General features: G+C 43.6%; 1 protein-coding gene across 2 annotated transcripts in view; it reads right to left on the bottom strand.

Annotated features, from left to right (window-relative positions):
• Positions 1-14,618, bottom strand: part of PUDP (pseudouridine 5'-phosphatase) — a 789,960-nt gene that overhangs the window by 765,527 nt on the left and 9,815 nt on the right. For both annotated transcript variants that reach the window (XM_029604431.1, XM_029604429.1), the window contains exon 2: positions 13,568-13,622. The gene's annotated coding sequence lies outside the window, so the exon portion shown is untranslated. The remainder of the gene's footprint in view (positions 1-13,567; positions 13,623-14,618) is intronic.

Below are 14,618 nucleotides of genomic sequence, written 5' to 3'. Positions count from 1 at the left end.
TGTAGTGCAAGGGTCAAAGCCAGGGAATCAGTCTGAGAGTAGTCAGCCAAAGCAAGGGTCAGTTCTGAGATCAGTCCGTACATGGTCAAGAGAAGCAGGGGTCAGTTCCAGGCAGCGGTCAATGTAGTCAGGAGGCAGGCAGTTGTCAGTTCCAGGCAGCGGTCAGACATGGTCAGTAGGCAGGCAGTGGTCGGTTCCAGGTAGTAGTCAAACGTGGTCAGTAGGCAGGCAGTGGTTGGTTCCAGGCAGCGGTCAAACGTAGTCAGGCAGAGGTCAGTACCTTGAATCAGTCCGAGGAGGTATGACAGGGGAGAACAAAGAGCAGGAATTAGGAGAGATGCTGGAGCACACGAAGGACCACGGGAATACAGGAACATGACAGGAATGCAGGAATACTGGAACGAGACTAGATCAGGCACAGGAACAAGGAACAGCAAACTAGCTACACTGAAGTGTCGATCCAATTGCCAAGGCGAGGTACTGAGGATGGGGCCTTGCCTTTTATGCAGGAGTTATGTGAGGTCATCATCGGGTGCCGCGGACCGGGTTCCCGTGCTGGCCCCTTTAAAGGGAAGCTCAGTCCGTGTGCGCCTAGGGGCAGGGCCGACGCTGTGGAGGACGCTGAGCCCCGGCGTGAGAAGCGTTAGGATTTGGAAGGCCCCGATGGTTCTGGGCTCGCCTGGGAGTGCCGCGGGCAGTGGGAGCTGGCAGTGGCGGCCAGGGATGAGGAGCCAGAGCTGGTGGAGGGGAGCACGAGGTGAGCTGGCCCGATCGCGGCACCAGCACGACCGGGATGTGCAACATCTACTTGACCAAAATAAGCAATATTCAGATTTTTGAAGTAACATTTATTGATATAGAAGCATAGTAACATAGAAATGATGGCAGAAGAAGACAAAACGGCCCATCCAGTCTGCCCAGCAGCTTTCGCACTTTTTTTTTTCTCTCACATACTTATGTTTCTCTTGGCTCTTAGTAACCTTTTTTATTCTATTTCCCTTCCACCCCTACCATTAATGTAGAGAGCAGATTTGGAACTGCATCTAGGTGAAATAGCTTAATTAGTTAGGCGTATTAACCACAGCAATAAGCAAGCTACACCCATGCTTATCTGTTTATCCAGACTATGTAATTCAGTCCTTGTTGATTGTTGCCTGAGTATAGATCCACCTTTCTTCATTCCCCCCTGCTATTGAAGCAGAAAGCCATGCTGGCTATGCATTGAAAGTGAAGTATCAGTCTTGCTCCCCTGCCGTTGAAGCAGAGAGCTATGCTGGATATGCGTGAAGTGTCAAACTTCCTCCCCTGCCGTTGAAGCAGAGAGCTATGCTGGCTTTGCAATGAAAGTGAAGTATCAGCTTATTTGATTTGGGGTAGCAACCACCGTAACAAGCAAGCTACTCCACGCTTTTTTTGTGAATGCAAATCCTTTTTCCACATTTCCTCATTGCCACTGAAGCTTAGAGCAATATTGGAGTTGCATTAACCGTGTGTATGTTAAGGGTATAATCACCAGGTAGTAGCCATCGTTCCCGTGAGCCACCCACTCTTCATTCACATCCTCTAGACTTTATGGATCCACAGAGTTTATCCCACACCCCTTTCAAGTCCTTTACAGTTGTGGTCTTCACCACTTCCTCCAGAAGGTCATTCCAGGCATTCACCACCCTCTCCATGAAGAAATACTTCCTGATATTGGTTCTGAGTCTTCCTCCCTGGAGTTTTAAATCGTGACCCCTGGTTCTGCTGATTTTTTTCCAACGGAAAAGGTTTGTCATTATCTTAAGAACATAAGAACATAAGAAAATGCCATACTGGGTCAGACCAAGGGTCCATCAAGCCCAGCATCCTGTTTCCAACAGTGGCCAATCCAGGCCATAAGAACCTGGCAAGTACCCAAAAACTAAGTCTATTCCATGTTACCATTGCTAATGGCAGTGGCTATTCTCTAAGTGAACTTAATAGCAGGTAATGGACTTCTCCTCCAAGAACTTATCCAATCCTTTTATAAACACAGCTATACTAACTGCACAAACCACATTCTCTGGCAACAAATTCCAGAGTTTAATTGTGCGTTGAGTAAAAAAGAACTTTCTCCGATTAGTTTTAAATGTGCCCCATGCTAACTTCATGGAGTGCCCCCTAGTCTTTCTACTATCTGAAAGAGTAAATAACCGATTCACATCTACCCGTTCTAGACCTCTCATGATTTTAAACACCTCTATCATATCCCCCCTCAGTCGTCTCTTCTCCAAGCTGAAAAGTCCTAACCTCTTTAGTCTTTCCTCATAGGGGAGTTGTTCCATTCCCTTTATCATTTTGGTAGCCCTTCTCTGTACCTTCTCCATCGCAATTATATCTTTTTTGAGATGCGGCGACCAGAATTGTACACAGTATTCAAGGTGCAGTCTCACCATGGAGCGATACAGAGGCATTATGACATTTTCCGTTTTATTCATCATTCCTTTTCTAATAATTCCCAACATTCTGTTTGCTTTTTTGACTGCCGCAGCACACTGCACCGACGATTTCAATGTGTTATCCACTATGACACCTAGATCTCTTTCTTGGGTTGTAGCACCTAATATGGAACCCAACATTGTGTAATTATAGCATGGGTTATTTTTCCCTATATGCATCACCTTGCACTTACCCACATTAAATTTCATCTGCCATTTGGATGCCCAATTTTCCAGTCTCACAAGGTCTTCCTGCAATTTATTACAATCTGCTTGTGATTTAACTACTCTGAACAATTTTGTGTCATCTGCAAATTTGATTATCTCACTCGTCGTATTTCTTTCCAGATCATTTATAAATATATTGAACAGTAAGGGTCCCAATACAGATCCCTGAGGCACTCCACTGTCCACTCCCTTCCACTGAGAAAATTGCCCATTTAATCCTACTCTCTGTTTCCTGTCTTTTAGCCAGTTTGCAATCCACGAAAGGACATCACCACCTATCCCATGACTTTTTACTTTTCCTAGAAGCCTCTCATGAGGAACTTTGTCAAACGCCTTCTGAAAATCCAAGTATACTATATCTACCAGTTCACCTTTATCCACATGTTTATTAACTCCTTCAAAAAAGTGAAGCAGATTTGTGAGGCAAGACTTGCCCTGGGTAAAGCCATGCTGACTTTGTTCCATTAAACCATGTCTTTCTATATGTTCTGTGATTTTGATGTTTAGAACACTTTCCACTATTTTTCCTGGCACTGAAGTCAGGCTAACCGGTCTGTAGTTTCCCGGATCGCCCCTGGAGCCCTTTTTAAATATTGGGGTTACATTTGCTATCCTCCAGTCTTCAGGTACAATGGATGATTTTAATGATAAGTTAAAAATTTTTACTAATAGGTCTGAAATTTCATTTTTTAGTTCCTTTGGATCATTAAAACCTTTCAAGTATCTGAAAGTCTATCATATCACTTCTACTCCTCCTTTCCTCCAGGGAGTACATATTTAGATTCTTCAATCTCTCCTCATAAGTCAATCGATTAAGACCATCCACTTTTTTGGTCGCCCTTCTCTGGACCGCCTCCATCCTGTCTATGTCTCTTCGGAGATACGGTCTCCAGAACTGAGTGCAGTACTCCAGGTGAGGCCTCACCAAGGACCTGTACAAGGGGATCATCACTTCCCTTTTCTTACTCGATATTCCTCTCTCTATGCAGCCCAGCATTCTTCTGGCTTTTGCTATCGCCTTGTCACATTGTTTTGCCGACTTCAGATCGTTAGACACTATCACCCCAAGGTCTCTCTCCTGCTCCGTGCACATCAGCCCTTCACCCCCCATTCGAATACAGTTCTTCTGGATTTCCACACCCCATATGCATGACTCTGCACTTCTTGGCATTGAATCTCAGCTGCCATATCTTTGACCACTCATCCAGCTTCTTTAAATCCCGTCTCATTCTCTCCACTCCTTCTGGCATGTCCACTCTGTTGCAGATCTTAGTGTCATCTGCAAACAGACAAACCTTACCTTCTATCCCGTCCGCTATGTCACACACATAAATATTTAACAGGACCGGTCCCAATAACGATCCTTGTGGCACTCCGCTTAACACTACTCTCTCTTCAGAGTAAGTTCCATTTATCATCACACATTGTCTTCTGTCTGTCAACCAGTTTGCAATCCAGGCCACCACCTCAGCACTCACTCCTAAGCTTCTCGTTTTATTCACCAGCTTCCTGGGCAGGACCGTATCAAAAGCCTTGCTGAAATCCAAGTAGATGACGTCGAGTGCTCTTCTTTGATCCAACTCCCTAGTCACCTAGTCGAAAAAGTCAATCAGATTTGTCTGACAGGATCTTCCCCTGGTGAATCCATGCTGCCTCTGGTCCAGCAATTCTCCCGACTGTAGATAGTTCACTATTCTCTTTTTTAGCAGCTTCTCCATTACTTTTCCCACCACCGAGGTGAGGCTAACCAGCTTATAGTTACCAGCCTCCTCTCTGCTCCCACTCTTGGGATGCAGGACCACCACCGCTCTTCTCCAATCACTCGGCACCACTCCTGTTTCTAGGGATCTATTGAACAGATCACACAGCGGTCCCACCAGTATGTCTCTGAGCTCCCTCAATATCCTGGGATGAATCTCTTCGGGTCCCATGGCTTTGTCCACTTTCAGTTTCCCCAGCTCTTCCCACACATTCTCCACTGTAAACGGAGTTACATCTATTTCAATCCCCTCCAGTTTCTTGCTAACTAGTGATGGTCCTTCTCCCGGGTCCTCTTTAGTGAACACCAGACTGAAGTATTTGTTTAATATTTCTGCCATTTCTTCATCTCTCTCTCTACACATTGATCCTTTTCACCTTTCAATTTCACTATACCACTTTGAACTTTTCTCCTTTCTCTGATGTATCTGAAAAATGTTTTGTCACCTCTCTTTATCTCTTTGGCAATCCTTTCTTCCGCTTGACTTTTTGCCGTCTTGATTACTTTCTTTGTCTCTCTCAGTTGTACCATATATTCTTCTTTGTGCTCCTCCCTTTGGGATCCTTTATATTTCTTAAGAACATAAGAACATAAGAAATTGCCATGCTGGGTCAGACCAAGGGTCCATCAAGCCCAGCATCCTGTTTCCAACAGAGGCCAAACCAGGCCACAAGAACCTGGCAATTACCCAAACACCTAGAAGATCCCATGCTACTGATGCAATTAATAGCAGTGACTATTCCCTAAGTAAACTTGATTAATAGCAGTTAATGGACTTCTCTTCCAAGAACTTATCCAAACCTTTTTTGAACCCAGCTACACTAACTGCACTAACCACATCCTCTGGCAACAAATTCCAGAGATTTATTGTGCGTTGAGTGAAAAAGAATTTTCTCCGATTAGTCTTAAATGTGCTACTTGCTAACTTCATGGAATGCCCCCTAGTCCTTCTATTATTCGAAAGTGTAAATAACCGAGTCACATCTACTTGTTCAAGACCTCTCATGATCTTAAAGACCTCTATGATATCCCCCCTCAGCCGTCTCTTCTCCAAGCTGAACAGCCCTAACCTCTTCAGCCTTTCCTCATAGGGGAGCTGTTCCATCCCCTTTATCATTTTGGTTGCCCTTCTCTGTACCTTCTCCATTGCAACTATATCTTTTTTGAGATACGGCGACCAGAATTGTACACAGTATTCAAGGTGTGGTCTCACCATGGAGCGATATAGAGGCATTATGACATTTTCCGTTTTATTAACCATTCCCTTCCTAATAATTCCTAACATTTTATTTGCTTTTTTGACTGCTGCAGCACACTGAGCTGACGATTTCAATGTATTATCTACTATGACGCCTAGATCTCTTTCTTGGGTGGTAGCTCCTAATATGGAACCTAACATCGTGTAACTACAGCTAGGGTTATTTTTCCCTATATGCAACACCTTGCACTTGTCCACATTAAATTTCATCTGCCATTTGGATGCCCAATCTTCCAGTCTTGCAAGGTCCTCCTGTAATGTATCACAGTCTGCTTGTGATTTAACTACTCTGAATAATTTTGTATCATCTGCAAATTTGATAACGTCACTCATCGTATTCCTTTCCAGATCATTGATATATATATTGAAAAGCACCGGTCCAAGTACAGATCCCTGAGGCACTCCACTGTTTACCCTTTTCCACTGAGAAAATTGACCATTTAGTCCTACTCTCTGTTTCCTGTCTTTTAACCAGTTTGTAATCCACGAAAGGACATCACCTCCTATCCCATGACTTTTTAGTTTTCGTAGAAGCCTCTCATGAGGGACTTTGTCAAACGCCTTCTGAAAATCCAAATACACTACATCTACCGGTTCACCTTTATCCACATGTTTATTAACCCCTTCAAAAAAATGAAGCAGGTTTGTTAGGCAAGACTTCCCTTGGGTAAATCCATGTTGACTGTGTCCCATTAAATCATGTCTTTCTATATGCTCTACAATTTTGATCTTGAGGATAGTTTCCACTATTTTTCCCGGCACTGAAGTTAGGCTCACTGGTCTATAGTTACCCGGATCACCCCTGGAGCCTTTTTTAAATATTGGGGTTACATTGGCCACCCTCCAGTCTTCAGGTACAATGGATGATTTTAATGATAGGTTACAAATTTTAACTAATAGGTCAGAAATTTCATTTTTGAGTTCCTTTAGTACCCTGGGATGCATACCATCCGGTCCAGGTGACTTGCTACTCTTTAGTTTGTCAATCTGGCCTACTACATCTTCCAGGTTGACAGTGATTTTGTTCAGTTCGTCTGACTCATCACCCCTGAAAACCAACTCCGGAACTGGTATCTCCCCAACATCCTCACTAGTAAACACGGAAGCAAAGAATTCATTTAGTCTTTCTGCAATGGCCTTATCTTCCCTAAGAGCCCCTTTAACCCCTCGGTCATCTAATGGTCCAACCGACTCCCTCACAGGTTTCTTGCTTTGGATATATTTAAAAAAGTTTTTATTATGAGTTTTTGCCTCTATGGCCAACTTCATTTCAAATTCTCTCTTCGCTTGTTTTATCAATGTTTTACACTTAACTTGACAATGCTTATGTTTTATCCTATTTTCTTCAGATGGATCTTTCTTCCAATTTTTGAAGGATGATTTTTTGGCTAAAATAGCCTCTTTCACCTCACCTTTTAACCATGACGGTAATCGTTTTGCCTTCCTTCCTCCTTTCTTAATGCGTGGAATACATATGGACTGCGCCTCTAGGATTGTATTTTTAAACAATGTCCAAGCCTGTTGAACACTTTTAACCTTTGCAGCTGCACCTTTCAGTTTTTTTCTGACTATTTTCCTCATTTTATCAAAGTTTCCCTTTTGAAAGTTTAGTGTTAGAGCTGCAGATTTACTTATTGTCCCCCTACCAGTTATTAGTTTAAATTTGATCATGTTATGATCACTGTTGCCAAGTGGCCCCGCCACCGTTACCTCTCTCACCAAATCCTGTGTTCCACTAAGAATTAAATCTAAAATAGCTCCCTCTCTTGTTGGTTCCTGAACCAATTGCTCCATGAAACAATCATTTATTACATCCAGGAACTTTATATCTCTAGCAAGTCCTGATGTTACATTTACCCAGTCAATATTGGGGTAATTGAAATCTCCCATTATTATTGCACTGCCAAATTGGTTTGCTTCCCTGATTTCTCTTAGCATTTCATCATCTGTCTGACCATTTTGTCCAGGTGGACGGTAGTATACTCCTATCACTATACTCTTACCCAACACACATGGGATTTCTACCCATATAGATTCTACTGAGCATTTAGTCTCTTGTATGATCTTTAGCCTGTTGGACTCTATACCCTCCCGGACATAAAGTGCCACACCCCCACCAAGTTGATCCTCCCTATCATTGCGATATAATTTGTACCCTGATATAGCACTGTCCCATTGGTTATCCTCCTTCCACCAAGTTTCTGTGATGCCAATTATGTCAATCTCATCATTTGCTGCTATACACTCTAACTCTCCCATCTTACTTCTTAGACTTCTGGCATTGGCATATAGACATTTCAAAGTGTGTTTTTTGTTTGTTTTAACAACCTGCTTTTCAGTTGTTTGGGATAATTCGGAAATCATTAGTTTTGGTGATTTTTTACATATAGGCATATGGACTATATTTGCTTTTAATGGAACCTCTCTGTTGGGATGCCCTAACTCTCCTGTTTCATTAGTATCCTTCAAGGATACATTTCTCCGAACCATGCACTGCTGAGTGACTGTCGGCTTTCCCCTTTGTTCTAGTTTAAAAGCTGCTCTATCTCCTTGAATGCTGTTCTTTTAGCTTTTATTTTGTCAGCCACCTCCTTTGAGAACCAAATAGGTTTCATTTTCCTTTTGCTTTTCTTTACTTTTCTGACATATATTTTAGTTGCCTTGATGATTGCTCCTTTTAGATTGGTCCACTGATGATCCACATCTTTCTCGTTCTCCCAACCTTTTAGTTCTTCCTCCAGGTACTTCCCCATTTCATCAAAGTCTGTGTTTTTGAACTGCAAAACTCGGGTCTTCATGCTTCTTCTACAAATCCTGTGTGTGATATGAAACCATACCGTTTGATGATCACTGGTGCTGAGGTGGGCACCCACCTGGACATCAGAGACATTATCTCCATTTGTTAGCACTAAATCGAGTATAGCTCCCTCTCTCGTGGCTTCCATTACCATTTGTTTGAACAAAGCCCCTTGCAGGGCATCCACTATTTCTCTACTATTGTTAGATTCTGCAGAAGGGATTCTCTAGTCTACATCCAGCAGATTAAAGTCCCCAATGATCACCACTTCTCCTCTCTTTCCCATCTTTTGGATGTCTTCAACCAGATCTCTGTCATGCTCTTCCTTTTGGTTTGGAGGCCTGTAAACCACTCTACTATAAATGGATGGCCCATCATCTTTTTTTAGGTCGGCCCATAGTGCTTCTTCATTACCCCATCTTCCTTGCAGCTCAGATGCTTGGATATTGTTTCTGACATAAAGAGCCACACCTCCCCCTTTCCTATCCACTCTGTCCTTCCTTAACAAGTTATAGCCTGGTTTGCCATATCCCAATCATGAGATTCTGTGAACCATGTCTCTGTGATAGCAACAATGTCCAAGTCCACCTCCACCATTAGGGCTTGCAGATCTGGGATTTTATTGCCCAAACTATGAGCATTTGTGGCCATAGCTTTCCAGCTTTTCTCGTTAAGGTTACTGCTTTTTCTGGACTCCTTTTGAGACTTTAGTTGAGTTTTGTTATTCACTTCACTCTTTCCCTTTGCAGTTGTGCCACTGATGACAGAGTCATCCATCTCAAGGAGCTTTTTCCTTTGGTTACTGATCTTGAATTTCTGTATGCATTGGGTTTCTTCTCTCTTTTGAGGTAACACGTCAATCTTTTTCTCAAGAACTTCATTGTTTAATATAGAGAAGGCTTTTTGTACTTGTAGCACTTGATACAGTGTGTGTCTCCGCATCACAGGTCTAATTCTACCAGAGCCCACTGTAATCCTGGTTATTATTGAGTTCCTTAAAGTCCTGTGTGAGTGGGGGGGGGGTATACTTATGGGCTGCCCAGCTGTCAAGAATGGGTGTCTGTGGGTCACATGTCTTATCCTATATGAGTTTTTCTGTGGTAATGGGGAATTAATTCCTGAGTAATGTAATGTGGGTGAAATTCTCTTTATTGAAGCTAATTCAGCTTTAACTTCAGCAAGCTCTTTTTCAAGGAAGAGAGTTCTGCACAAATGGGACAAGCTCTAAGTTTCCAGATGCTTTCCCCTCAGAATAAAGGCTCCACAATAGTTACATTGGATAGTCCTCATTTTGGTAAATTATTTGATTGTTAACACCTAAGGAAATGCCAATTTACTAATGTATCTTGTTACCAATTATGAAGTTATGCAGACTACATTAGAAAAACAAACCTATGGATGGGTGGCCATAGGGGTAGGGTGGGAGGGAGTTAAACAGTTTAAACCTAGGTCAAGCTGGGTAGGGCAGGACACTTTCTGGAACTTTACTAGTCCTTTAGCTATTAAATGATCCCACAGCACTTATGTCCCAATATTAAACAGATTATTAATGACAGCTATACTATATAACTAACATCATATACATTAAAGAAGAAAACCAGTAATGTGGCTCCTTCAATACTTTCTTGAGAAGAAAATTCCAACAACATAATCAAATTATCAAAATCTATAAAAGAATGACTAACCACTTCCTGGGTACTAGGAGAACGAAAAGGCAAAAAGTACAACCTTATCAAAGGAACCTTACTAAAAGGAATATACATTTCTGTCAGATATTTCCTTAAAAGTTACTTGAGGTTGTTCACCCACAAAATTAGGAAATTTTAGAAATCTTAAATTTAAATGTCTCAAGTTATTCACAATATATTCCTCTCCTTATCCAACTTTCCTGTTCCTTAAAGAAGCATTAAAAGACTGTAATTGTTTAACATCAGTTTCCAAGGCATTAATTATTGGGGAGCGCTAGGAGAGCGGTCCCACTTACCAAGAGATGTGTGTTCTTGGGCCACGGCCCAACCCCAGAGGAACTCCAAAGAGGTGCCACCGTAGGCAAGGCAATGCCCGAGCATGGGCTGGACAGGAGCGAGGCTGGACTGAAGACTGGAGATACTGACCCTCCTCTGGACCTGCACGCTTCAGAAGACCAACAACACAATGATGGTCTTTATGAACAGTCCTCCAACCGTTCCAAGCCCTTTCGGACCTGCCGCAGGGTACAGCAAGAAGCGACAGGCTGGATGGAGGCCAGGGCAGCGAAGACCAGAACATGGAGATTCAGACGAGACTCAGGAACGAGGTACTTGGATGCACAGACGTAGACTCAGGAACAAGGTACTTGGATGCACAGATGTGGACTCAGGAAAGAGGTACTTGGATGCACAGATGTAGACTCGGGTATACGGACAGTTGCACGATCCCTCAGGATGCCCTACTCAGCCAGTACTACTGGTCTGGTCACGGACCACTCAGTCCTACATCCGCGGGAGCGGGACCAGCGCAGGAAGGAATGAGGTACCAAGCTTGCAGAAGACTCAGGAACAAGGTCCTTGGCTTTCAGAAGACTCAGGAACAAGGTACAAGGCTTGCATCATGAAGCGCCCTACTCAGCCCACCCGTGGGACTGGTCGCGGACCACGACATGGCTTGCCGAGGGGTACCAAGCTTGCCGAAGACTCAGGAACAAGGCACTTGGCTTTCAGAAGACTCAGGAACAGGGTACTTGGCTTTCAGAAGACTCAGGAACAAGGCTTGCATCATGAAGCACCTTACTCAGCCCACCCGTGGGGCTGGTTGCGGACCACGACATGGCTTGCCACTGGTACCAAGCGAACAGAAGACTCAGGAACGAGGAACCAGGGGTTCAGGAGAGCAAGACAGGATCACGGACTTCAGGATCAGGAGAAGCAACATCAGAGCTGAGTCACGAACATCAGGAACAAACATCTGGACTGGAACACAGATACTGGATCAGGAGACAGACCTTAGGGCTGGAACACGGACATCTGGAACAGCAGGTGAACATCAGAACTGGAATGTAGACAATAAGACAAGACTAGGAGCTCCAACAAAGAAGAAACACAGGACCTTGAAGAAGTGCTGGAACAAGGACGACTCCTGGAGCGAAGGACAGCAGGATCCCAGGAGTGACCAACTCCTTGCGAAGGCAAAGCTGGAATGGACGCTGAGCCCTTTTGTAGGGCTGAAGAGGACAACGCCCAGGGAGGGGTCAGCAGAGGGCCACACCTGGCTGGCCCTTGAAGAACAGGCGAGAGGCGCGCGCCCGCACCTTAGGAAGCTGGAGAAGAGAGAGCTGGAATCTGGTGGCATCCTCAGCCACGTGGAAGGCCCAAGGAAGTGAGGCAGGTAGTGGAGCAGCCCTGCCCAGAAGCTGGAGAGAAGGGCAGGCTGGATGAGTGGCTTCCAGCCATGCAGAGCGAAGCAGGAAGAGAAGAAGGGCTGGCTGCAGGATGAGACGAAGGCTTCAGGCACCAGCAGGGATGGCCTCCCTGCCGGCCAAGGACCCGGGTTCAAGCAGGCACTGGCATGGACGGCCTCCCTGCTGGCTGAAGACCCTCGGGAGAGTTGCAGCACGTCGGGGGAGAGCCGGAGTGGCAACGGAGGTTCCAGCCACACTGAAGAGCTCCCAGCAGCCCGACTCTGCCGCGCAGGACTGGAGGCAGTGGGGGAGGAGCCCGGTGACGGCTGCAGGCCCGCTGCGAAGAAGAAGATGTCAGCGGCCTGATTGGCCACGTAAGGTGAGGAGCCATCCTGCGCTCCTCGCGGGCAGGACCGCAACATTAATCTTCCCCAAGGATTTCTGTGAAAGACTTTCCAGTTTAGAGGAGATTTTGTTTACTTTACCAGTGCATGCAGTAAAGGGCAAAACAAAATTTGCCATTAGATCCCAAATGGCTTCTAACATTACCATCACTGATTTAGGGGGCAGGACAAATAGCTGAGTGGGAACCAATTCAAGCTTCAACGAAGCAGCATTCCCAGTCGGCAAAGCAGACACCCCTTCAGTATCCAATAGGGATGTGCAATCGTTTTTCCCGAATTAGGCAATGTTAATGAAATTTCCTAATTCGGAATGGTTCGGGAGAACCGAAAAACGATAGAATTTTTTCCGAAATTTCAGGAAAAATTCATTTTTTAATTAGTGCACACTATCGGGAGTTAGTGCGCGCTAACGGGAGTTAGCGCGCACTAACCCAAAAATCAGGGCCCCCGAAAAAAAAACCCCAACCCATGGGAAAAATGAAATCCCACAGGGGGGCCCCAAAATGAAGCCCGACACAAAATCTTTACCCGAAGCACATCTCTAGTATCCACTTGCATGACTCCCAATGAAAAGGCAGCACTGACAACCACCTGCCCAGGATTCTCTCCTGCCCATGATAGAGCAACCAAGGAGCTAATTCCAGTAGTGACTCGCTCCAAAGCAGATGCCATCCTGATGACCTCATCATCTGGCGCCACAATCATCGTGACAAGAGAGCTCCGCAATGCCGGCAGGAAACTAATGTCCGAGGGCTGAGTGACACCTCCTTGCAAGGCAGAAACTGCACTCTGTTGCCAGAATCACCCATGGGGACCTCCATAGTCCCTACTTCTGCTGCAGGAACTGCTAACTGTAAATGATCACTGCACAGGGAGCAGGAAGGCCTCAGTGGGAATGACCCTAACCTTTTCAAAGACATTAAAACAGGTAATCAAAGCAGAAAAAGTCCAACCAGGCAGATGGAGTTCGTAGAACTTTTATACCAGCATCTTGGCTCCTCCACCATTATTTCCCAATTTTAATATCTAAAAGTACAAATTTTTATCTTTTTTAGTATTTGTGAAGTATGTGGGAAAATTTAAGAAGTACTTTACCTTAAAAAAATTGTTCAGTATGTGTTTGAGTAGCTGCAGTGCTGTCAAGTGTGCATTTTCCCAGGGACCTATTTTAAGAAAAAAGTTAGAAAAATCCCCCTATTTTATTTAAAGCATGGGCATACCATTTTTTGATTTCCCTATTGACATGTGCACTTGAGGCATGTTTAGCAGAATTACTTCATAATTACCTGATATCAGGTGGCTCATATTGAATGTCTAAGAAGGGAGAATGAAGGGTTGAGACTGCAAAATGAGAGAAGAGAAATATCTTCATCAATTTATAACAGGAATAAAACTCACAAGTCAAAAAAGTGTGCGCCATAAAAAGGCTCAGATTCATAACCAGGTATGTGACTCTAGGTTTCCAACTTAAAATGTGAAATTTGTTCTTATTCATTTAATATATTTTAATTTAAAATTTATGAATTCCTTTTCCAGAGCATATGGCTAAATCAATGTACAGTCATAAAAATATTACAGATTACATAAACATTAACAATGCAGGTAATAACATTTCCACAATAAAAAACATGTACACATTACATCATATAAACCAGTACAAAAACTATATAGAATTTCTTCAAACTCCCACCCACCCCAGCCCAGATATTAGTTCTGGATATATATAGTTATTCCACCCCCTCAAATATCTATGTCCATTGTTTTATTTTTACACACTTTGAATCTGGCAAAACTTGCAGTCGTGGTTCTTCCTTTTATCTCTATGATGGTAATGACCTATAAACAAGTCTAATCTTCAGAGGAAACAAAATATGCAAAATAACCAGGTTCTCTGACCAAATGTCTGCACAAAAATATATCTCACAAATGTTCACTGTGGATAGCTTACAAAACTGTTCTGCTTTGGGCATCTAAAGGGCTACAATTAAGAACCACTGTCCTATGGTACATGTATGACAAGCTATTTCTTTAACAGAGTGCATACTTTGATCATTCCTTTCTGAGAGTTTCTGTGGCGTACAGTACCGATGTTGAAATTGCAGTAATAGTAACACCATATTTCCCATTTGTCTTTGGTTTCCCTTTGTATAAATCTCCAGAGGATGCATTTGATTATTACTTTTATCACCTTCTGCAGAGATATGATTTTAGTAATTGCCATCCTTATTGAAAGAAACCGCAAATAATTTTGCTTAAGCTAGCTCTTCTTGGTGCTTATCTCTTGATTAAGTTGTTTCTTATGTATCATTTTTACACTTTGCAGATTTGTTTTCTATA

This window comes from Rhinatrema bivittatum, chromosome 5 (genome assembly GCF_901001135.1).
Source record: "Rhinatrema bivittatum chromosome 5, aRhiBiv1.1, whole genome shotgun sequence".
In the NCBI taxonomy this organism is placed as follows: domain Eukaryota; kingdom Metazoa; phylum Chordata; class Amphibia; order Gymnophiona; family Rhinatrematidae; genus Rhinatrema; species Rhinatrema bivittatum.
The sequence above is the reverse complement of the archived record's forward strand: the minus strand, read 5'-3'. Positions and strand labels throughout refer to the sequence as shown.